The sequence below is a fragment of the Suricata suricatta genome, chromosome 3 (assembly GCF_006229205.1).
Source record: "Suricata suricatta isolate VVHF042 chromosome 3, meerkat_22Aug2017_6uvM2_HiC, whole genome shotgun sequence".
Taxonomy (NCBI): Eukaryota; Metazoa; Chordata; class Mammalia; order Carnivora; family Herpestidae; genus Suricata; species Suricata suricatta.
Genome location: NC_043702.1, coordinates 63,999,670 through 64,026,400, shown reverse-complemented (window position 1 = coordinate 64,026,400; position 26,731 = coordinate 63,999,670). Strand labels below are relative to the sequence as shown.

General features: G+C 36.0%; 1 protein-coding gene across 1 annotated transcript in view; it reads left to right on the top strand.

Annotated features, from left to right (window-relative positions):
- CSRNP3 (cysteine and serine rich nuclear protein 3) overlaps positions 1-26,731 on the top strand; it is a 196,868-nt gene that overhangs the window by 13,718 nt on the left and 156,419 nt on the right. The window contains exon 2 of the mRNA XM_029932993.1: positions 2,406-2,575. The gene's annotated coding sequence lies outside the window, so the exon portion shown is untranslated. The remainder of the gene's footprint in view (positions 1-2,405; positions 2,576-26,731) is intronic.

Here is a 26,731-nt window from a genome sequence, read left to right as displayed (position 1 = left end):
CTACTTCCCCACTGTGGCATTAGCTCTCCAGTCAATTAAAAATGAAATATTCACTATCAGCCAAACTTGTAATCCCTATGTCACTTAACTGCTTATTTTTCTTCATAGCTTTGATCTCCATATGACATATTATATATTTAATTTATTTATATGTTTACTATGTGTCTACCCCTTTCTCCAACAACACCCTGTAAAGAAGCACCATTAGAGAAAGAAATTTTTTCCTGTATTGTTACTTTATCATTGTAATGATAAGATAATTGCTAGTTCCTGATAGATGCTCCATAGATGTTTATTAAATAAATAATAAATAACCTCTAAACTAAGGGCAGAAAACAAACAAATCTCATTTCTTTTTTTTCAAGTTTATTTATTTTTGAGAGAGAGAGAGATCAGAGAGAGAGCAAGTGCACATAAATGAAAGAGGGGCAGAGAGAAAGGGAGAGAGAGAATCCCAAGTAGGTTCCACACTGTCTGTGCAGTCCAATGTGGATCTTGAACCCACGAACCATAGTCATGACCTGAGCTGAAATCAAGAGTTGAATGCTTAACTGACTAAGCCAAACAAATGCCATTTCTATAGAATAACATAAATGACTAAATGAGGACACTCGGTTTTACTTTCTCAACAATTTGAACTGAGGTATAACAGAAAGAACAAGTCAACTAGCATTCAGAGTTGAGACTTGCAGGGTATAATGAAGTAAAGGTAGATTCAAAAGCCAAAGCCATGTGGCAGCTGGGGATGTGAGGAATCAGAAAATACAGCAACAGAGGAAGCCAGTGAGCAGAAGAACTTGGAACAGGTACATCCCAAGTATTGTAGCTAGCAATGGCAACAGAAGGAGACTATGAGGTCAATGAGAGGAACAAGGACCCAAGGTCATTACCTTTTAAGAAAGTCACACTAGTTAGACTTGTTCTATCTTACCAAGAGGCATAGGTGGGACTACCATGCTAAGATGTCATGGCTTAAGATGTTACCTTTCCTTGGTAGCATGTATTGTGCAGTGTCCTTTGTAAAATCAATTTGTTCCTCCAGCTGATATTTTCTAGCAAAAGCATTTCAGGTATTGTGCTGGGTGTTTGGAAAAGTAGGGCACACAGGTCTACTCAGGCATCTGGGGACAAAGACTGTTGAGATGTCCTCCGTCAGTGACTTCTGCCCTGGAGCCAGGTGTCTTGGTGAGTCAGTGGTCTTGGAAAACCCTGCCCAGTCACTCCTTAGATGTTATCTGTTGTGCTGGAATCCTCCAAAGAAATCTTTAACTCCTTGACCTTTGTAAGCAGGACATACGTTATCTGTTCTGTAAGGCATGTAGAAGGTGAAGGTGGACGTCCTAGGAAGAATAAAATCAGGAAAAGGAGAAAAAAAGAAAAAAAAAAGCAGCAGCAGTTTCTCATGGATACTCTTAGTTTCCCTGTCTCAGTAGGGTAGAGGAGTATTTCTTGATACCTTTGCTACAAATAACAGTAGACAAGAGGACTGAGGTGACCTCATGATTTTATTACATCTGACCCTCTTTACTCACTGAGGTTACCTGCCACTGGAGGGATTTGTGTTTGCAGCCACTGATCATCTTAACAATTACTCTGTAGCTATGAAGAAATTATTATCCTCAGAGGTTTAATGACTTATCTAAATTGACATTAACAAAATTTTTAAATGCATCCAGCTACCTCTGACTGTCTTTCGCTGACCATCTTGATATATAGGGAGTGAGGAGACTCAAATTAATATTTTATCCAGTAAAAGATTGAGGGGCTGTGGTTTACCTTGTATTCAGCCAGCCTCCTTGGCATAGACTCAAGTATTCCCTGTAGCTATGCTGAATTGACTGGAAACATGATAAGGCATCTAAATTCTGCAGGTATAGTCATTCCTAGCAACCAATTTGATTTTTGATGGACAGAGAGCCCCAGGAAAGTAGATGCCTTTGTACCTGAGCAAAAAAGAAATCCCAAGCAAGATAGACATGCCCTAATCAGTATGCTCTGAGTATGACAGCATGCAAGTGAGTGATCTGTTTTGTTCTGAACTCTGGCTCCGTCAATGACAGTACAGGATTTCCTAGAACAAATCAAATAAGTGTAATTGACTCCCAGGTTTTGACATTTCAAAAATACTAAACCATATTTCCTTATGCAATGCTCTGATTCTACATTCTTAAATTTGACTTTTTCATATAGAATTCCTTTGTCAAAAATTAAAATGCAAATAATAATGAATCAGGGTAGAATTGTTTTCAGTGCTTTCAAACATTATGGAAAGAATAATTTCTGCATGAATATGGTAATGTGGTAGATGTGCATCGAAAGATCGCAGTCTCAAAAACCAATTTGGAGACTTGGACTATGTAGTGGTCAAATGTTTCAAGGCAGTGTTGTTCCCGTTCCTGTTACAGGTACATGTGACAGTGCCGCAGCTATGAGTGGAATTTTAAAGGGGAAGTTGGAAGAAATTGACGGCTCTTCACCCTGCTCCTCTGTGCAGGATTCAGATGATGACGTTTTTAGCTGTGTCGGTGCTGACAGTGTTGATAGTGTACTCTGTCCACTTGTAATCTTTTCACTGGTGAGTATCTGAAGCCATATTTCAGGCTGTACTCTAAATTGTGTTGTGTGGTCGATTCCTGGAGTTTTTATCTTTATCCACTCCCTTATATCTGCTCCAAGTTTTGCATCATATCAGACTTATTTGTAAAATGTGATATCATTTTGGTTAATTAAAACTCAGTAGTATTCTTCTGTTCATCTCTATGGAGTAGATCTGAAAAGGCCGAAAGGACTCTGATTAAAGGTAAGCAACTGAAAATGATTTCATATGTGCCTTCAGCTTTCTGAAATCCATCTCAAATCCATTTCAAAATCTAACCAGTTGAGCTCTTTTGAAATTCTAATAGTACTGGTCAATGAGTTGGGAATTAGCAGTGTTGAGCACAACACATTCGTTTCCTACATGAGAAAACAATGTTTGTTTTTAAGTGAATGCTGCTCTGTAATCAAAACCCTGAAAGCCGTCAGCTTCTATCATTGTTGGAACTCTGGTAAACCTTAGACTTGAGGCCAAGTTCATGCACTACGATACGTGCAGTTTTCTGCATGTATATACCTTTCCTAAGCAGTTAATGTGAACAACGTCGTTTGCGTTAGTGTAGTATATTCTAATTTAAAATTCTAGCCATTTCAGACTGCCTTTCCTGTAACTGGTACACATTAACTGATTTTGGAATAGGTGAATCTTTCCAACATCTGTCTGTCCCTTCAATCTTAGTCATTAGGGAAAGTGGGATCTCTAAATTAGTTTTAGAAGTTAATAATACAAAACAAAACTAAACAAAGTCAAATAAAGTCCCATAAGATGATGGGTATAAACTTCCTTTTAAAGAACCATTCCGTAAGTAAAGGTAAAAATTATCCAACACAAAAGAGGTTTTTTTTTTCATTAATAGTTTTTTCTAGTATTATTTTTCTGAGCCATTTGGGTTTGGGAATTTTTAACTTATCAAAACAACCTTTTAATATTCACACAGATGTTTATGCACTGTGGCTCTATGACCTCTGAAATTCCATTTTTATCCCTTTCCTCTACTCTCAAGAATTCAAAGGTTTGTTTGATATTCATGATTTGCTCTCATCATTGTTAGAAGCATTTAGAATAAAAATAGGTATAATTTTATGAAAATGCTTAGTCTTTGTATTATGTATCCCTTGACTAAAGTACTACTTACTTTCATGAACTTGTGGGAAGTATAAACAGTAAGGAGGAGAAACACTTAGAAGAAGGGAGAACATAATAGTTGTTTTGAGAATGAGATTCTCATTACCTGGAAAGGTTATGGTCAGTCAGTAGGTTTTGGGTGGATCAGTTTGTTTGAGATTTATCTTTAGCCTTTTCACCCCCTCCTCTAAGCAACCATAGCCCTGTGGAGGGGACATACCTTGTTCTCACCCACAGTGCCTTGAAAGTACTGAGTATTGAATGATACTTAGACTTCTTTATTGAATTAAATGATTAAATTTAGGTGATTAAAAAAATAATTGTCTTTTTTTGACAATAAATGTTCCACCTATTTAAAGTGTACAACATGAAGTTGTGATATATGTGTGCATTGTGAAATGATGACCACAATCAAGCTAATTAATATTTCTGTCACCTTACATAGTTACATTTTCTATTGTTGGTGGCGATGGTGAGAACACTTGGGATCTATTCTCTTAGCAAATTTGAAGTATGAAATATATTATTTTTTAAAATTTCAGACAACATTTAAAAGTCAGAGAAAATGAATCTACTGGATGTCTTTATCCTTAGTATATATTTAGTTTCAAGATCCTAAGGGACCCTATCAAGAATGTGCCTGTGTATCTTGGAGAGCTCTCCTTATCTAAGCCCCTGGATGTGGCAGGAGCTGCCTAGAATTTTTCAACTTTTTCCCTTTAGCCACTCCTAAAAAACATCATCAATCTAGGCTCGATTTCTTTGAGATATCACCTCATCCAGTGCAGCAATTTCCACATGCCAATGTTCATTTGTTTGTTTTTTGTTTGTTTTTTGGTACACCTTCAGTAAACTTTCAACCTCCCTGGTTCTGTATCTCTCTTAAAGTTACAAATTGACTCCGTCCTGGGAAAATCAATCATAGGACTCTCTATGCAAGATACCCATCGATTTCTATAGCTTGTGAATTCACAAAGTACCTGTAATATTCATTTAAACACCATCCTGTGGCTCAAGATGCTTTCCAGATGAAAGTGATGTTCTGATGGCTTAGAGGAGTTTGAAAAATTATAGGTTAGACACTTATTATAAGTACCTGAACACCCTGGAAGGGTAAAAGTTTGAGTGGAGAGTGGTTTTATTTTGGTAAAATAAACTATTTGATAGCTATTTTGACATCTGTTCACAGCTTTTCTGTTTTATCACCATCACAAGAGTCCAGTGTGCACAGAGAAGTCAGACTGATAAAGTAACTTCAAAGTTGCATTAGCTTTCTTCCAGCACTGTTGTTAATGTCCTTTCCTTAGTCAATTTTCATGGGTTTTGAGGGAAGTGTTTGCTGATACTACTCTGTAAGGAAATGATATGCATCATTGAACAACTTGAAATTGAATGTGTGATCAGAACCATGATTTGAGATAAACAGCAGGGAGGAGGGTAAGGGAGAATGAATGGAAAAATGTTGCCTATCGATGATTCCCTATTATTGTGAGCTATTCTTACCCCAATCATCAAAATGAAACTTTACTAATTATTTCATAAAATTGGGTAAATTGAGGAAGAAAACCCATTTTGGTTTTTTGAGAGAATTCAATACTATGGAACAGAATTAGACAAAAACAGTAGTAAAGAGTCAACCCTTAATTTGAATTCAAAGAATGTTAGGACTAATAAGGCCTTTGAGAACATCTAGACTGTGTTCTTATTTTAAATATGTGGAGACTGAGGCCCAGTGTGGGTAACCAAACAAGGATCCAAATGTTAGCTGTTGACATAAGACTTTATTGTAGATCCTTAGAGTCTACCTTTCTACTAGACTGCTGCTCTCTGATGGGTCTATATCACTGACTACTAAGTCGAGGGGCCCATCTAATCGACAGAAACATTAGCTGTATCTTTTGTACCAGCTACTCTTAGAAATAGAATGAGTCCACCTTCTGGTAAAGGTATTCAGCGTCTTATCTCCTCTTGCTTTTTTTTTTTTTTTTTTCACTTCATGTTTTGGTAAAAGTTATATCTCCTGGATATAATAATATAGTGCCAGTGATGAGTTTATGAATACATTCAATGAGCTAAAGAAATAGTGGACCCAGAATTCAATTTGTGAATGAACACTTTCCCTTCTCCTTTCTGTAAGTAAGTGACAAGGCAGACTGTTGAGACTCACCTTGTATGTCACTGACATTGATGGAAATATCTTACAGCAAACATGTTGTTTTACATTTACATGAAGGAAATTGGTTTGTCTTGGTGACATAATGCTGCTTGTGATAATGTGAAAATGTTACAGTGAAAAGGAGATGAGGTATGCAGTGTGCATCTTTAACAGCAGCTAACAAATACAGGGTTGTTGCCTTTACTTTAAAGGTAAAAGCCTTTGTATATTCCACTTTTGCCAGAGGGATGAATGGGCATTCTGGACTCCCTGGGAAAAAAAAAAAAAAGATAATGATATCTTTCTATCCCTTGAACTCCAGGACCCTACATTACTGTTCAATAATTCAAGACTTTAGAAACCCACTTACCTTGCATTTCGATTAGACTCACTTAGTCACAGCTTCTGACGGAACGCAGTAATTATATTCCATTTTGCTGCCTAGGTACAGAATTGGCTTTTATATTTGCTTCTTTTAAGCCCTGAAAAACTTAAATTTGGCTTTAATCTTAAAAGCACAATTGGTCTGAATTTGAAATAAATTTTTATATATCAGTATCATAGTGAATCTAGAAAAACAACATTTATTTGTGTTTTTAACTCTGTTAGCTACCATTAAAAACTCAATGTAGATAATTTTAATGGTATTAATGGTACTATTTCTCACATTATTCACGTGATAAAGTCCTACCAGCCTGAGATCCAAAATATATCATGGAAAATCTTCTGATTCCCCGTATCTGTTATTCACTCAAGATATCTATAGGTAGAATTGATATAGTAGCTGTATTTCATAAAAGTACAGGAATTATAGTGGCTATTAAATATTAGAGACACTATCTTTACATTAGTGATCAGAATATTTTCATCTGATAATGTACTTTCTTTACAAATATTTCATAGAGTTTTTGCATTTTTTATAAATCTCTTAATAAGAACTACATCTTTATTTTGGGGTCACCTAGGAGTAGTCACAGGCAATAAATAGATGATTGCTCAGTTGCAAAATATCTTGACTTCAAAAATGGATCCAAGTAAAATTTAGGTGATTAAAATTCTACTAACCATTTCTAAGTCCCAAAGTCTTTTGGCTTTGGTTTAAATACCAGAGGTTGATTGGCTTTATACTCGTTGTTTATGATGGTGATGATGAAATCATAGTGCCTGAAGCAAATGTCCTTGTGTTTCTCAAAAGATTTTAAAATTCATCATGCAGATTAGGCAATCTGATGCTTTCTGACAGCTCGAGGGAAGTATATTTGTGTGCATGTGAATGCAGAAAAGAATTAAATCTGGTCCTGCTAAAAAAAAAAAAAAAAAATAGAGGAGCCAGTTGGTGCTATTTCTGAATTGGCTGCGATATTTAACCATTTCACTCTGGAAAGTACATGTTTGTACTCTGAAAATGTTCCTTTTTTTTTTTTTTTTTTTTTTTGGTCTGAGGAATTTGGGAGTAAACTGGGAATGTTTTAGGGCCACAGAATTGTTGTAGCATATGTCTTATATGTTCAACTACAGTGATCTGGCATGAACTAGAATAGTTAAATGTCTCAAGTTTACTGAATATATTTGACAGTTGGATTGGGGTTAAAAGTATAGCTTTTACATGTAATGAAGAATGAGTAATCATAATATAACAAAAGATAGATATTTGATTTTCAAAGGTCAGCACATAAAAACTAGAAAGAGACTTTTAAAAATGATATTTAATTTTCAGATTGGAAAGTATAATGCATTAAAATTGGACCGGAGACTCAACTTTTTGCATTTGTTTTTATCTTATCTCACAAATATAATAATAGAATAGTAATAAAGATTGATTTATGTAATTTATTCTGAGACTTTGAATGGAATGTTGTGAAGTTTGATTTGCATAATGAACTTTTAAATCACTTTAAGATCCTTAATGGAGAGCTGCAGTGGTCTTAATTAGCATGACAAAAAAGACGCCCCCAAAGCAAACCTTATTAAAACAATTTACAAAGCATCATGAAAGCTAGTGAAGATTGCTAGACATAGTGCTGAGAGCACCAGATATTTCTGACTGAGATGCAATAGTGAGTCTCATTAACTGAGATATTGTGGAGACCCAAAGTGCATTTAATACTCTATATTTTTATGCCAAGATTGGATGTCTTGGATCTATTGTGAGATAAAGAATGTACATATTTAGTATGAAATCATATTAATAAAATTACTTCAAATATTCACATTGAAAAATACTTAACATATTTCATCTTAAAGTGCTCTAATGCTTACAACTATATTTTAAAAAAAACATACATTTTTAAGTCTTAACAATTCCAGGGTTTATGGTATTTAATTCCATCCCTGAGGAACATGGTTTGGAAGAAATAATGACTATTCATTTTAAACATAGGTAATTTTTCTAATATAGCCTGTCCTATTTTCACAGTTTCTTCAAAGATGTTGTCCACGATCCTTGTTATATCAGATCTGACTTTCTGCTGTTTGCTGTTTCTGTGACAACCCTTATTTTAGCTTGGAGAGAGTAGTACATATTTTAGATTTATATACATTTTCAGATACACACATTTTAAGAAATTTTTGCTTACTGGAGTGCCTGGGTGGCTTTGTCAGCTAAGCATCTGACTTGATTTCTGCTCAGGTCATGATCTTGCCTTTCATGAATTCAAGCCCTGCATTGGCCTCTGTGCTGACGGGGCAGAGTCTGCTTGACATTCTCTCTCTCTTCCTCTTCCCTGCTTGCATGTGCACTCTCTCTAAATAAATAAACTTAAAAAGAAGAATTTTTTACCTACCAAAATAACATTACCCTGGCAATTATAATGGTTGTTAATCAACACTAAAATTAAATGCTATGCTAAGATATGGCTACATGAGATATATACATCATATATTTGACCTAGATTCTTTTAAATATGTGTAAAGTTAGTCTGCAAAAGAAGATATAAGGAGTAAACTTAACTTAAATAATATGTGGGCACTAATAAAGAAGCATATTAAAAATTCCTCTCAGTACGAAGTAAAAAAATTTTTGATGAAAAATTTAAAAATGAATGACTCTAAAAAGGATAAATACTGGGGGCGCCTGGGTGGCTCAGTCAGTTAAGCCTCCGACTTCGGCTCAGGTCAGATCTCACGTTCGTGGGTTCGAGCCCCGCGTCAGGCTCTGTGCTGACAGCAAGCTCAGAGCCTGGAGCCTGCTTCCGGTTCTGTGTCTCCTTTTCTCTCTGCCCCTCCCCCTCTCATGCTCTGTCTCTCTCTGTATCAAATATAAATAAAACATTTAAAAAATTAAAAAGGATAAATACAGCTAAATAAATATTGTTATTTTCAACAGAATACTTTTTTTTTTTTTTTTTAGCATTCACTAGCTTTGTAGCCAGAATATGGAAATGGTGGAAATTTATCATTGCAATGATTTTAAACTCCTTGACGGTTGGTGCTGTATCCTGTATTTGCCCCAGTCCTTCATGGTAATAATCACAACAAGCTTTATTGAACATTTTATAATTTGCCAAGCATTATGCTAGATGCTTAACAACTTATTTCCTTTCATCCTCATAATGTTAGGTTCTAAATAAATTTATTTTTGATTGGCATGTTCATGACTTCTATTGAAAAAGAATAAGCTTAACTGATCAAATAATTTGTCATCTTAAACATGACATGAAAGACTTAAACAGGCTAATTAATTGTATAGAAATTAAGGTTGTTGGATACAATTGAGGTTACCCTCATCAGGTGCACACTTATAGGAAAAAAACTCTTCTATACCAAATGTTCATGAAATTTATTCACACAATATTGCTGCTATGAGTGAAATCTCTCTCTAATCCCCCTACATACCTTTACCAACCTTCATGTTTATTCATAAGTTAGAAATTCTAAGGTTAGAACGTTGAAATATTTTGAATCGATACATTTAACATTGAATAAATGAATAATTACTTTCAAAATCTAAAGGTCTAAGTATTTTGGTTTTATGGATGATTTTTGAAGTAATTTTTTATGGTAAAAATTTTTACAGAATCTCTATACCACACAATTAGTTAAATAATCTATGGAAAACCCATAGTGATCACAATGTGGCCAATAAAAACAGTTGAACAAATGTATCTATTGACATAAAAAATATATTCACATTAATAAAGAAGTTTAAAGTATTACATTTTCATTTATAAAATCATATGTATGAGGTATGTAATAATAAGATCTAGAGGTAAAAAGGCAAATATGTATTTTCTTTAGAAATATAGAAAAACTTAAACATTTTCTCCAGATAGTAAAAGTGAGTAATTTTTGTTTTTTATATATTGCCCACTTTTTACAATATCTACATATTTTCCCAATTTATCTTCATATATTTTAACCTAATAAGATTTGTGTTCATTCATTCTAGTAGCTTTCTAGATTTTTCACTAATATAATAACAGCTGTCATTACATGCTTATAGATAAATCTTAGAATAAATACCTAAAGATTATAATTCAAAGGGTATCATTTTAATTGCTCGCCAGAAAGATTTACCAATTTATTTGCCCACTTTAAGTAATTGAGTTCCTATGACCCAACATCTTGCCAGATTAACTAGGTATTCTCTGTGTGTGTGTATGTGTGTGTTCATACATAATATGTGTACACACACACGCACACTTACACACATACACACTCACCTTGTCCAGTCCAATTTGAAAAGTAAAAACTGATATGCTACTGCTGTTTTAACTTGAATTTCTCTGAACACTAGGAAGCTAGCTATTCATATATTTATTTACCTTTTTGTGTGTATATAAATGGTCTATTTTGGGTTTTTTATAGTGATGATTTCTTTTATCATGTTATAACAACATTAAGGATTATTTGATTAACAAAAATCAATAACGTCTTTCCTATTTTGCCATTTGTCTTTTAACCTTGTTTGTGTTTGCCATAGAAATATGTTTATGTGGTCAAATGTATCATGGGTTTGGCCTTTAGGAAATGCTTAGACAGAACTTCTTTGTTCCCAAGATTAATTGCACACGCAAATAATTTCTCCTAGAATTTCATAAGTTTCTATTACATATTTAAATCTTTTGACCAATTAAAAATTATGTTGGTGTGTTGTGTCAAATAATTTTTCAGTTTTCCTAAAATTATATACTGAATAATATATTTTCTATTAATATGAAATTTTGTTCTTATCTTGAACCAAATTCTTACAGACATAGGATCAGTGTCTGTGATTTCTTTTCTGTCTCATGATCTGAATGGTTATTTTGAAACCAACAGGAGTATAATATTATGACTCTGGTAAGTTTTATTATCTCACATTAAGAGTTCCCAATTTTCCTTAACTGAAACAAACACAATACACTATACCATAATCTTTAAAGGCTCTCTATAAGCTATTTTCACATGATCATTATATGAATTTTAAAAGGATGTTGTCAAGTTACCAAACAAACAATTGCCATGTCATGGGAATTACATTAAATTTATAGATTAATTTGGTTCACAAGAAAGATTAACATGTTTGCCCAAAGTAAAATTCTGCGCTGTTCTTTTTGCTATGCATTTTCCTTGCTGAGTTCCTAAATTTTTAAAATTTTTTGTTCTTATTAAGAATGAGACTTTTTTTATATATGTTGTAACAGATTATTTTTGGCACTAAAGAAACATTATTATTTTTTTACAGACAATGCTTTCAAGGTTATCATTTTAATTTGGCCACAGGATATTCTTTATCCTACATGAAGGAGGTGTCCTTCTGCTAAGAGTTTTTGACTAATAATTACCATAAAGTTACATCAAATTCCCCATTAGCACATATCAAAACAATCCTATTTTTCCTTTGACTTATTAATACTATGAACTAAAAAATAGTTTTCCAAATATAAAACTATTATTGCCTTTGATTCTATTTTATCATAAAGTAATTTCATCTCACAGGAGGAGCAAATTAGGTCTGGCAATGTGTATGCATTAAAGGGCCCTAAGAAATGTTCACAGTTAATTTAAAATCCATTTTAAAATGTGTTTTATTGAGAAAGAACAAAGCTGAAGGCAACACTCTTCCTGATTTCAAACTATATCACAAAGCTATAGTAATTAAAGAGTTTAGTACTGACATAAAAACAGACACATGGATCAATGAAACAAAATGGAGACCCTCAAAATAAACTCATGCTTATGTGGTCAACTAATATTTCACAAAGGGGCCAAAATGTTCAATGAAGGAAGGATAGTCTCTTTAGTAAATGGTGTTTTGTTTTGTTTTTGTTTTAGGTGTTAAAAAATGTATTTTTAGAAAATTAAAATGTGCATAAAAGGAAACTGAAAATCACAAGAAACAAAGAACAGAATCATCCATAATCACAGGCATTTTAGTTTTACTTCTAGGTCCATTTGTGTATCTACACAACTAAGATTAATGTAAGTAAGACCATGCGGTTATATATCATGCTTTTTTACACCCATGAATATTTATTATTTCAAAGTCCCAAAACTATGAGTATTTTGATAACCATGAATACACCAACCCCATCTGAAAGAAAAAAAAATTGTAATCCTGCTTTTCTGGGTGACAAAAATTTCATAAAAGACAAAAAAGGCAACAGGCCTCTAGACAGATACTGGCAGAGTTACAATAAAAATACTGCATTCTCTTAATGTTCATTTAAAAATGAGACCAGTGGTGGTTCGTGGGTTCGAGCCCCACATCGGGCTCTGTGCTGGCAGCTCAGAGCCTGGAGCTGCTTCAGATTCTGTGTCTCGCTCGCTCTCTGCCCCTCCCCCACTCATTCTCTCTCTCTGTCTCAAAAATAAATAAACCAAAAAAAAAAAAGACTTAAAAAATAAATAGAAAGGAGACCAGCAGATGGTGTTTTGAAATCTGAATATTCACATACAAAAGAATAAAACCAGACCCCTATCATTCATCATTCACAAAAATTAACTTGATTCAAATTAATGACTTCAATGGATTAAGGGCCTAAAACCATAAACTCCTAGAAAAAACATAGGGGAAATCTCTTTGACATCAAACTTGGCAACAAGTTTTTAGATATGACCTTAAAAGCACAAACAATAAAGCAAAAATCAGCTGGGACTACATCAAACTGAAAAGGTTTTGCACTGCAAATGAAACAATCCACAAAATTAGGCCAACCAATGGAATGAAGGAAATATTTGCAAACCTTATATCAGTAAAGGGATTAACATCCAAAATATATGAGGAATTTAGGCAACTCAACAATAACAACAGCAAAATAATCCAACAAAAAAATAGACAAAGGACCTGGATAGAATTTTTTCAAAGAGGATATACAGATGGTCAAAAATACATGAAAAGGTAATTAACATTACTAATTGTTGGGGAAATGCAAATTAAAGGAATAATGACATCATTTCATGCTTATTAGGACTATAATGAAGACAAAATGTAGCAAATATTAGAGAGGTTGTACAGAGAAGGGGAGATTTGTGCACTGTTGGTGGAGACGTAAACTGGTACAGCCAATATGAAAGACATTATGGAAGATTCTAAAAACAGACCTACCACATGATCCAGGATTCCTGCATCAGAATAAATATGCAAAGGAAATGAAACCACTCTCTCAAAGAGATATCTATGCTCCCATGTTCATTGAAGCATTATTTAGAATAGCCAGCACATGGAAGCAACCTGTGTCCACAGTGGGTAAAGAAGATGTAAAATTTCCATCTGTCTCTCTTTATTTATCTGTCTATCAATATAGAAAATGAAATGTAGGGGCACCTGGGTGGCTCAGTCAGTTAAGCATCCAGTGGCTTCAGCTCAGGCCATGATCTCATGGTTTGTGGGTTCGAGCCCTGCATTGGGCTCTGTGCTGACAGCTAGCTCAGAGCCTGGAGCTTGCTTCGGATTCTGTGTTTCCTTCTCTGTTTGACTCTCCCCTGCTTGTGCTGTCTCTCTCTGTCTCTCAAAAATAAATAAAAAACATTAAAAATTTTTTTTAAAAATGAAATATAAGTCAGGCAAGAAAAAAGAAAATTCTGCCATTTGCGGTAGCATGGGTGCGTGGAGCTTGAGGGTATCAGGCTAAATGAAATAAGTCTGACAGAGAAAAACTGTATGATATCATTTATATGTGAAATCTTAAAAAAAAAAAACGAAAGAAAAACACAACACGCACACAGTGCATTGGTGGTCCCCAGATGAGGGTAGGGAGATGTTAGTCAAAGGCTATAAAAAATAAGTAAGTAAACAAAATATTTCAAAATAGACTTCAAATTCAGACAGACACACGCACGCACACAACACACACACACACACACACACAGTAAGAAGCAAATGGTAGAAAAATTAAAAACTCCACTACCAATAACCCTTGCAGGTTTGAATTTTCATTTTAATTTTGAATGCCTTTTAAGTATTGTATCATTTACTCCTCACAGGACAGCCTATGAGATGAGTGACCCTGGTGGTGTCATTCCTCTGTTACAGATGAGGAAACTGAGCAAACGCATAAACAGCATGCCTAAGTTCACACAACCTGTACATGCTGGCACTTGAATTAAAACCAGCTTCAATGCCAGAGCCAGCATTATTAGCTGCTGCACTACTGTATGTGCTCTAAAATCCATAAGAAAACAAAAATGATCACTCTATGTCCATGTCATGCAACAGACATTATGCTTCAAAATCCTTAATTTTTGAAGAATTTTCTGCCTTAGAGACCAATGGTTCTTCAGTCCTCATTTACATGAATACTGGTGAGAATAAAATGCAATACCATTGGAAGTGACAGAGATTGAGATTCCAGTCAAGTTTAATCACCTTTGCGGATTGGCCCTGAAATTAGTTTTGTTAAGTGCCAAAAGTCTCATGTTCCTGTCGCTAGTACCTCCATGACTGAAGGGGTATAAACTCTTCCCATGGATCGAGTCTATTAAGCTTCTGTTCCTGAGAGAATGCATGGAGCACATTGTGTGAAGACTGTACTGACGGTGGATTACAGATGCAGGCCGAGTCAGAGCGTGGTTCTGGCCCCGGGAATATTCTCGCTAGATGAGTAGTCCAGACTAATAGACATCAAACCATGCTGAGAAATACTTTTATCAGGTAAATTATGTAGAATGGAGAAGAATTAACGCTGATATCCGGGAAACATTGATCTAGAAGAGGGTGCATCGTTGAATGGAAACAGATTTTGAAGAAGTGATGGTGGGAGTGGGGGTTGGTGTAGTAAGTATTCTTCATACAAAAATATTGGCAAGTTAAGATCTTACCCTCCCTTCTAGGTAGTCAAAACAAACTGCTAACCACTTTTAGGATTCCAAGGATTTCTCTTCTATAGAGCAAAACTCATTAATTTCTATTTTCCACTTAATTGAAGAGTAGTAAAAAGATAAAGTACAGGTATTTCTTGGTGTGAAACATGGAAAAGCTAGAAACAATAGTGTTCAACACAAATAGATATGGTGGTTGATTGGGCGTTTTTTACCTTTTCTGCAAATGGTTTAAAGGATACATCATTCACTTATATTATTAAAAAAATTCTCTTTTGAATTGTTGAGGTAGGATAAAAGAAGATGAAACTGCTCAGTTTAGCATCTCACATATTGTAGCTGCAGATTAACTTTAAATACATTTTTGTTTCTTTGTGGCCAATTTTTGTTTTGATAGCCTCCATCTGGCATTGATCTGCATTCCTTTTGTAGTCTGATTACCAGGCATGAATCAAAGAAATCAACTGGCTCTTCTGTCTTAAGAGGCTGGGGAAAATTACCTTTTCAGATTCCTTTTTTTTGTATTTAAATTCCTTATTTAAGATAAAAGAGAGAAATCATTCAGTATTGTAGTCAACCAAGACCTGTCACCATAACAACGTTTGTTTAATTTCTCTTACTGGTAACACATAACTATATCCATCTAATTTTTTTTTCTGGTAATACTTGGCATTATGTCCTCGAACCTCTTTAAAATATTCAGTTAATGGTCACAGTTATATTTGTCAAGATGTTCTTCTGCAAGGTTAGAAAGCCCAACATAATCTACTTTAAAACAACAACAACAAAAAAGATCTCTTAGTTCATGCAATCGAGAAAGACAGGAGTGAAATCATGTCAGGGAAATGGATCTGTGGCTCAAATGGCAACCTCAATGCTCTCCCCACTCCCTATGACTTGGTTCTCTTCTCTTTGTGAGAAAGCCTGATTTTCTCCTCCTGCATTTGGGACTATGGGTTTCCATAACCTGTGGAAGATATCTGCCTGCACTATATATTTTTTCACTTTTATTTATTCATTCGTATATTTGTTTGTTTTGAGAGACAGAGAGAGCACTTGTGGGAGAGGGGCAAAGAGGCTCCACCCTGTCAACTCAGGCTTCATGCTGTCAACACAGAGTCCAACATGGGGCTCAAAAACATGAACTGTGACATCATGACTCAAGCTAAAATCAAGAGTCAGAGGCTCAACCGACTGAGCCACCCAGGTGCCCCCCTAGCACTATATTCTTGAAGGCAAGGAACAACCACTTCCATCACTGACTCCAACAACTTAGATGGTGAAATATCTTGTGTCTTTGTGAGGACTGTCTTATGTGTCAACTATGTGCCCATTTGTGCTCCGGTCTGGTCTGCCCTTCCTCTGATAATTATACCTTGTCCACTGATTGCCAGATGGACTCAGCAAATAAGAGCCATTGGTGGGACAATGCAGGGCAAGATGAAGGGATAAGCCAGAGTATTCCCACCCACTCATCCATGCCTAGGTAGGACTTGCAGTGACCACCATGTTCCCACCCTTGCTGTAATGGCCCTGCGTCTGGGGTCCCAGACCCCATGCAGCAGCCGTCCCACATACTAGCTCCCATGAGGCAGCACCAGGTTTGGAGCTCTGGCGAGACCAACCCTTTATGCCTCCAGCCGTAGGAGTGTCAGCTTCTTACTATTATTGTACCCTGAGTTTCTTCCTTTTCTCTGTTTGGTTTAGCATCTCAGCTCTTAGAAATCTTTATAGCCAGTTCACCATATGGAATTCCTTCCATTGGACCGCCTAACATTGCCCCTTCTTCTGAGCTGGACCCTGACCAATAACCCTAGCAGCATGCATTGGATGCCCATCCCTGACTCACCATGGCCAAGGAATGAGGTTCTCTGATTAGCTAGGTCTTGTTCATTTACCTATTCTTGTAGTAATAAGAAAGGAGATGTGGAGTATGTTACCAGAAAAAAAGGAAGGAAAAATATGTTGGGCCACCAATAATAATGGCTATCATATCATAGCCATTTTGATACCATAGTTAATAAATATGAAAACCGAAGTTGATTTTTTTGAAACAGCACTACACAAGAATGAGCAGTAGAAATATACATGTTAAATTGCTTTTTAAATCTGTAAATACTTTATCAAAATTCTACACTTTTTGCTAAAAAATAATGAGTAAATGTAAAATAAATGAGAATATTAGGGGAAAGGAAAGATAAGGTAATAACAAGACTAAGGAAAGTTGTAGGTTACCCTTTTTCTGGTTAATAAGGAGAACTAATTATATTAGAGATATGCTATGAATTACTTGTTGTTTTAAATGCCTTATATTTCCTGAAAAATACGAAATCAGAGATTATGTGCCCACTTAACAGTTGGAGAAACTGATGCCCCAAGTCACAGAGGTAAGATGAAAACATCAGCAAGATGTCAAAAAAATTTTATTTGGTACTCCAGAGCCTAAGCACTATGTATTACATCATAACGCCACTGACGTTTCTCCCTTGAGCTGTATTGAATCTGCATTTCTCTACTCAGGTTTAAAAAAAACAATAAAAACATCTTCACTCAGGGTTCATTCACAGAATGTCTCTGATTTGGGCCTCATTATTCTTTAAGAGAATGCAAGTTGTCAGGACAGCCGCAGCCTCCGATCAAGACTTCATTTGGGTGTTCCGACCCTGTGGGACAGCAACTGCGTGGTTTCCAAGGCGAAGTGCCCACCGAGGTGGATCCCACAGGCTGTCTCAACAACTAAAGTTGAGTGAACAAATCCTGGAAAGTTTTCCCCCTTTCGTCCCTGTCCATGGATATTCCTTTGTCTTTTTTTAGGTTTGATTTCTATTTTCTGCAGTCACTGAAAGTACACCAACGAGCACAGACTGCAATTTAGCTGTGTTCCTAGGACCATCTGTAAGAATTTATGTGTTTCTTGGGGATCTGATCAAGTCCACCAGCAATTCCCTGTATTCTCTCTGAGATTAAGGAGGTCTGCAATCAATTTTATATTTAAAAGTTGGTTTCTGCTTGAAAAAATTGGGGGCTCAGTGTCCGAAAACCATTTTATGCTTCAGAATTGATTTTCTGAATGATTCTCTTTAGTGCAGACACATGCATTTTATGTCATAATTTATTTTTAAGTCATAATTATCATTTCACAGAATTTAATTCCCCACTTCCTTCTTTCCTTCCCTCCTTCCTTCCTCCCTTCCTCCCCTCCCTCCCTCACTCCTTCCTTCTGTCCTTCCTTCCATCTTTTCTTCCTTCCTTCTTTCCTCCTCCTTCCTTCCCTTCTTCCTCCTTCCTCTCTTTCTCTTTTTTCCTTTTTCCATAGTATTTCACAGCATAAGTTTGCCCACATATATTCAGACATTCTCTTCCCAATTGTTTTTTCAAGTTCTTACTTTTTTTGATGTTAAAATCTATACTATTCTAAATATTCATGTACATAGTACATATTCGATTTTATACAGTGTTCTATCAAGTATTGTTAAATTATTTTTAATGATATTTCCAGAATTCAAGATAATGCACAAATAATTTAATTAAAACACAATCTTATTTTGAACTCCCTCCCCCTCTCTCTCTTTCTTACCCATGCTTCTTCCCTCCCTTCCTCTTTTTTTTCCTTTCTTTCTGCTTTGCTTGGTTTTTCTCTTTTCTTCCCCTGTGTTCTTCATCTATATCTCTTGCTTCTGGAGGTAACTCTTTTTGACCTAGTTTATATCCTTTCATTTTTTAATATCAAATAATCAAAGATAAACATACTCTCATTGAACTTTTTTGTCAAAAGTGGATCATATGATATACATTCTTCTTCATCTTGATTTTTTTCATTGAACATTACCTTATGGAAATTCCCCAACATAATTGTCATAGCTCTGTTTTATTCTTTTTAATGATTGCAAAATACTTCAAGTTATAGAAATACCATGTTTTCATCAAACTTTCCCCTATGAATGTTCATTTGTTTCAGCTTCGTTTCTCTGTTGCTATGAGTGAGGCTATAGTTCCTGTTCTTTTGAAAAACTCCTCATATACTGCTACTTTTTTTTTAAGTTTATTTATTTTTGAGAGAGAAAGAACATGTGTGGTAGGTAGGGGCAGAAAGAGAGTGTGAGAGAGAGAGACAGGGTCAGAGGATCTGAAGCTGGCTCCGACCTGTCAGTAGAGAGCCCGATGTGGGGCTTGAACCCATGAACTGTGAGATCATGACCTGAGCTGACGTAAGATGTTCAACTGACTGAGCCACTCAGGTGTCCCTGGTGCTTTATTTTTTTTGAGGATAGATTGCTAATAGTCAGACTATTGACGTAATACGTATTGGCATATTGTTTTTTCAAAAAAGGCAGAAAAACTCATACTTCTACCAGCTTTGGATATGATTATACTTTTCCCCAAAAGCCCCAAGCAATAGGTGTTAATTTATTTATTCAAAAAGATAAAGTTCTGATGTTTGTATTTATTTAAAAAAATTAAGTCCATGATGTTTATTTGTATTAGTAGTCAAGGAAACTAATAAGTGAAGAATACAGTAACACAAATGTACTGTGAAGAAAAATAAGGTAAGTTTGGGATATAGAAGTAGGGGTGGCTATTTTAAATAAAATGGTCATAAAATGCTTCTCCAAGGGGATGCTATTTTGATAGAGGTTTGATGAAGTAAGGAAGTAGGCCATTTAATATCTGGAATGGGATGAGGCTTCAGAAGGAACAAAGAACAAGTGTAAATGTCAACAAAGAGCTTGACACTTGTGTGAATGGGCAGTGAAGAATTAATGGAGAAGGCAGAGACCAGGTTATCGTCAGGTGGTGGAAATGGGAGATGTGGACTTGGTCAGAAGTGGTCAGATTCAGGATAAATTTAAAGGTGGAGCTGATGGGAAAACTGATGTTTAGATGTGGGGCTTAGGAAAAAGATAAATATGAGTAATTCCTAGGCATTTAAACTAAGCTTTGTATTTTGGAATAATTTTAGATTTATGGAAAAGTTGTAAAAATAACACAGAATTAGTTCCCATAAACCCTTTGCTTAGCTTCCCCCAGTGTTAACATCTTACATAGCCATAGTATTACTAAATATGATTCACTCTTAAGGTGGGATTGATGATCAAGCTCTACTTCCTGAAGAGAAGTATCTGCATATATCTTTTGGAATATTTATAAGAAAGATTTGTTCCTTCTATCCTAGTTACTTATTTATTCAGTCATTTATTTTTACATCAGTGTAGGCTAATATTCATTTCATTCTTTGGGTTATAATCTAATACTATAATTAATTTTTTTTTGCTTAAATTATTCCAACTTTGACCATTGAGGGTTTTTTCAAGTTGATTCTTGTGTTCTTTTGACACTACTATGCCTATTTTCTTCTTTCCCCTCCTTGCTTTCCATCACTATGGAATGCTTTAGGTTCATTTTGTGTTTACCCTGACTGAATACTAAAATCAGCCATTTTTAAAAATTGAAATGGTAGATTCGTTTCCAAAAAAATGTTTATTTATTCTGAGAGAAAAAGAGTGAGACCGTGTGCTATTAGGGGAAGAGCAGAAACAGAGAGAGAGAATCCCAAGCTGGCTCAACACTGTCAGTGCAGAGCCGGACACAGGGCTCAATCTCACGAAGCAAGAGATCACGACCTGAGCTAAAACCAAGAGTTGGATGTTTAACTGACTGAGCCACCCAGGTGCCCCTAAAATCAGTCATTTCTTAAGGAGCTATGTTTTTCATTTGCGCAGTTGGGCAAACACTGATGCCATTTACTGGAATGGGAAGGATTAGAGTAGGAGGAGAAAGACTGGAATCTGTTTTCTTTCTTCCCTCTTTGCCTCCCTCCCTTCCTTCCTTCCTGTCTTCCTTCCTTCTTTCCTTCCTTCCTTTCATCTTATTATTATTGCTATTGTATTATTTTACTATATTATTGCTAACATGTTAGCTTTAAAATTGTATTATCCATTCAAGTGGAGACGTGAAATAGGCAGTGGGTATTAGAACGTACAGCCGTACAGCCCATTGCTCCTCGGCCTTTTGGCTAAGATCAAGTGTAGAATGTACAGCCCAGAGAAGAGGTTCAGGCTAAAGAGCTAAATTTGGGATTCATAAATAAATGGTGGTATTTAAAGACTTAGGACTATTGTTTTTGTTAGAAAGACTCAGAGAAAAAGTCTCAGACCTCAGTCTACTAAAGGATTTAAAGAATGGAAAAAATTAAGGAGGTTAAGAAAGGGCCCCAAGTTGGGGTGCCTGGGTGGCTTAGTCAGTTAAGTGTCTAACTTTGGCTCAGATCATGATCTTGCAGTTCATGGGTTCAAGTCCTGTATCAGATTGTCTGCTATCGGCCCAGAGCCTGCTTCAGATTCTCTCTCTCTCTCTCTCTCTCTCTCTCTAATAAATAAACATTAAGAAAGAAGAAGAAGAAAGGGTAGCAAATGAGGTTGGAGATAAGCCTACTTCATGCATGGTATCCTAGAAGCCAAGTAAGATAAAAAGGGGAGGGGAGTGATGAAGTCAAACTCACTTGAGAGAAAATCTACCATTTTGTTTGGCAATATCCAAGTTCACTGCTGACCTTGATAAGTACTATTTCAGTGGAGTTATAAATATGAAACTTAATTTGGAGTTCAATATAGAATAGCATCTGAGGAATGGAGAATGCCCTCTCTGGAGAAGTTGTATAAAATGGAGTTGAGGGGCACCTGGGTTCCTCAGTTGTTTGAGTGTCCAAATCTTTTTTTTATTAAAAAAAGTTTTAATGCTTATTATTTTTGAGAGAGAGAGAGTGTGAGGGAGGGAGGGGCAGAGAGAGATGGATGAGTGTCTAATACTGGATTTCAGTTCAGGTTATGATCCTAAGATTGTGGGACTGAGTCCTATGTCTGGCTCCATGCTAAGCAGGAAGCCTGCTTGAGATTCTCTTTCTCTCTCCTTCTGCCCCTTCTCCCCTGCTCTTGTGCTCTCTCTCTAAAATTAAAAAAAAAAGTTTAAAACTGGAGTTGGGAAATAAGATGATGAGATGAGGAACTAATGTAAAGGAAATTTGAAATTAAGCCTTTAATTTTAATTCCAGTATAGTTAACACACAGTGTTCTATTAGTTTCAGATGTACAACATAGTGATTCAACAATGCTATATGTTATTCAGTGCTTATCATGATAAGTGTACTCTTTAATCACCGTCACCTATTTCACCCATCTCCCCACCCACTTCTCCTCTGGTTACCATCTGTTCTCTACAATTAAGAGTCTGTCGGGGTGCCTGGGTGGCTCAGTCAGTTGAGCGGCCAACTCTTGATCCCAGCTCTGGTCTTCATCTCAGGGTCATGAGTTCAAGGCCACTTGAGCCCCGTGCTGGGTGTGAAGCCTACCTTTAAAAAAAAAGAGTCTATTTTTTGGTTTCTCTCTCTCTCTCTTTTTTCTTTTGCTCATTTGTTTTATTTCTTAAATTCCACATATGAGTGAAACATATGGTATTTGTCTTTCTCTGACTGACTTATTTCACTTGGCATAATACTCTCTAACTCCATCCATGTTGTTGCATATGACAAGATTTCATTCCTTCCTATGGTTGAATAATATTCTATTGTGTATATATACCACATTTTCTTTATCCATTCATCTATTGATGGACACTTGGGCTGCTTCCATAATTTTGAAATTGTAAATAATGTAAATAATGCTGCAGTAAACATAGGGGTGCATGTATCCTTTCAAATTAGTGTTTTTGTATTTTGAGGGATAAATACCCAGGAGTGGGATTACTGGATTGTAGGGTAGTTCTATTTTTAACTTTTTGAGGAAACTCCATATTATTTTTCACAGTGACTACACTACTTTGCATTCCCACCGTCACTTCCTATGAGGGTTTCTTTTTCTCCACACCCTCGCCAATTCATGTTGTTTCTAGTGTTTTTTACTTTAGCCATTCTGACAGGCATGAGATGATATCTCGTTTTCATTTACATTTCCCTCATGATGAATAATATTGAGCATCTTTCCCTGTGTCTGTTGGCCATCTGTATGTCTTCTTTGAAGAAATGTCTGTTCAGTCTTCTACTTATTTTTAAGTGGGTTGCTTTTTGGGAGCATGGGGAGTATTAAGTTGTATCCGTTTTTCATATATTTTGCGTACTAACCCTTTTTCGAATATGTCATTTGCAAGTATCTTCTCCCATTTGGTAGGTTGCCTTTTTAATTTTATGGATTGCTTCCTTTGCTGTGCAGAAGCATTTTATTTTGATGTGCTCCCAAAAGTTTATTTTTGCTAATGTCAGAGAAAGCACTGCCTGTACTCTCTTCTAGGATTTTTATGGTTTCAGGTCCCACATTTGGGTCTTTAATCCATTTTGTGCTTATTTGTGCGTATAGTATAAAAAAGCGGTCCAGTTTCCTTCTTTTGCATGTAGTTGTCTAGTTTTCCCAGCACCATTTGTTGAAGGGACCATCTTTTTTCCATTGTATATTCTCTCCTCCTTTGTTTAAGATTAAATGACCATATAGTTGTGCGTTTATTTCTGGATTTGTATTCTGTTCCTTTGATCTATGTCTATTTTTTGTGCCAGTACCATACTGTTTTCATTCCTACGGCTTCATAATATAACTTGAGGTCTGGAATTGTGATACCTTCAGTTTTGTTTTCTTTTCCAAGATTACCAAGGATCCTTTGTATTTCCATAGAAATTTTTGAATTGTTATTTTAGTTCCGTGGAAAATGCTATTGATATTTTGATAGGGATTGCATTAAAACTGAAGACTGCTTTGGGTAGTATAGACATTTTAACAATATTTGTTCTTCTAACCTATGAGCATGGAATGTCTTTCCATTTCTTTGTATTGTCTTCAATTTCTTTCATCAGTGTTTTATTATTACTTTTTTTAATGTTTATTTTTGAGAGCACAAGTGAGTGGGGGAAAGTCAGAGAGTAAGGGAGACACAGAATCTGAAGCAGGCTTCAGGCTCTGAACTCTGAGCTGCCAGCACAGAGCCTGATGTGAGGCTCCATCTCACAAACCATGAGATCGTGACCTGAGCCAAAGTCAGACTTTTAAGTGACTGAGTGACCCAGGTGCCCCCTTTTATCAGTGTTTTATGGTTTTCAGAGTATGGGCCTTCTATCTCTTGGGTTATGTTTATCTTAGGTATTTTATTATTTTTGATGCAATGTAAATGAGATTTTTTTTAAACATTTATTTACTTAAAGGCAAAGAGAGAATGTGACAGGGGGAGAGGCAGAGAGAGAGGGAGACACAGAATCATGAAGCAGGCTCCAGACTCTGAGTTGGAGTAGCACAGAGCCCCATGCAGGGCTCAGACCCATTACCCATAAGATCATGACCTGAGCCAAAGTGGGACGCTTAACTGACTGAACCACCCGGGCACCCTGAGATTGTTATCTTAATTTCTCTTTCAGCTGGTTCATCATTAGCATATAGTAATGGAACAGATTTCTGTGCATTGTTCTCTTTTTAACCTACACTTTATTTAATTCAGTTTTTTGGTAGTCTTTTGGGTTTCCTATATACAGTGTCCTGTCATCTGTAAATAGTGAAAGTTTTACTTCTTCCTTGCCAATTTGGATGCCTTTTATTTCTTTCTGTTTTCTGATTGCTGTGGCTGGGACTTCCAGTACTATGTTGAATAAAAGGGATTTTTAAGTTTGGAGACATTACAACATATTTGCAGACAGATGGGAATAACTCAGTAAAATGGGTGAGGAGGAATAGTGATACAGGAGCAAGAGGAAATAATTGAAGTAGCAAAGACCTAAAATTGGGTGAAAAGAAATGAAATCCAAGAGAAGGAATTTATCTTAGGTGGGAGAACATTTCTCCATTATAACAGCATCAAAGGCAGACTATGTGGGTACAAATATCAAAGGTATACAGGATGTAGACAAGGAGAGAAAATTGAGGGGCACCTGGGTGCCTCAGTCAGTTGAGCATCTGACTTTGGCTCAGGTCCTGATGTCACAGTTCCTGAGTTCAAGCCCTGTGTTGAGCTCACTGCTGTCAGCTTAGAGCCCGCTTTGGACCCTCTCTTACCCTCTCTGCCCCTATCTTGCTTGTGTGCACTCTCCCTCTCTCTTAAAAATAAGTAAAAACATTAAAAAAAAAAGATGAAATTGAATCATTGTTCTTCTGATTTTCTCAGAAGCTGTATCATGAACTGAGAGAAGAAATGGAGAGAAATGTTGAGAGTTACAAAGAAGCAAAGGCACTTTTGTTACTGATGTCATAGGGGTAAAGTATGAATTAATAAAGGAAATGTGATAATGTCGGGTATCACTGAGGACCACTTGACCTCTGTGGTCAAATATCAATATGCCAGTGATGCAATATCCTACATTTTCTCTAGTCATAATTATCTGTTCAGCTACTCGGGTAGGTTCGTAGTAGGAAGAGAGCTGAATTTAAGCAGGTGTCCTTTTGTGTATCATGCTGATTTGTAGAAGACAGAGAAAAGTCTTGGAGATGAGTATGTATACGAGGGTAGTCTACTATGTTGAATAACAGACCCTAAAATGGGTGAGTAGGAAGTGTGAACATGAGTGAGGGGAATGAAAGATGTGCAGAGGTAAACAAACATATTTGTTGGTTAAGTGTATGCTCTAAACAACTTGCAACCTATTTATTTATTTATTTATTTAGAGAGACAGAGAAAGTGCAGGAGAGGGGCAGAGAGAAAGAGAGAGAATTCTGAGCAGGCTCGCACTGTTAGCACAGAGCCGTGTGGGGCTCGACCCCACATACCATGAGATCATGGACCTGAGCCACAATCAAGAGTCTGACACTTAATTGATGGAGCCACCCAGGCCCCCCAACTTGCAACATTTTGTTACAAAGGTTCTTTTAAAAAATTTTTTTAATGTTTGTTTATTTTTCACAGAGAGAAAGAGAGAGCACAAGCAGGGAAGGGGCAGAGAGGGAGAGGGAGACTCAGAGTTTGAAGCAGGCTCCAGAGCTGTCTGCACAGAGCATGACACAGGGCTTGAACCTACAAACCTTGAGATCATGACCTAAGCTGAAGTTGGATGCTTAACTGTCTGAACCACACAGGCGCCCTTTGTTTTAAAGGTTCTTTAAGGCTTGCCTGTGACCTACTGATCCTAAGGGCCCTTGTGATCCTAGAGCCTGAAATACCTTTTTAATCCCTTTTACTCTCTCTAATCAAGTTTGTACCACTTTTGGGGTCAATCTCACTAATTTAAAAATTTCTAGAAAATTACATACTGCTTTAGGTTTTAAAATTTTTACCTGAATTTTCACCTAGATTTTCTTATAATTCTTGCAAATTTCCCATAGTTATAGTTATGTCTTTTGCCATGTGTTAGGGATACATCTGAACAATTCTAGAGAATTGTTTGTAAGCCTTTGAGCACAGCTGATTGAATGGAAGAATCCCATGGTGACTACCTGATACAGAAATAGCCTAATTAGAACTGATTTAATTTGTTTTGATAAATCTTGTCCACTTTACTGAAATGGAATGAATAAGTGCTATATCATCATTTTAGAAAACCTTTTTGGTCATGTGATAGTACTTTATTACAGTTCAACACATGTTAGGAAAACATGGAAATTCATTCTTTGTTGTTTGGTGAATGAGTAGATAGTGCATATATTTTGATAACTGAACTT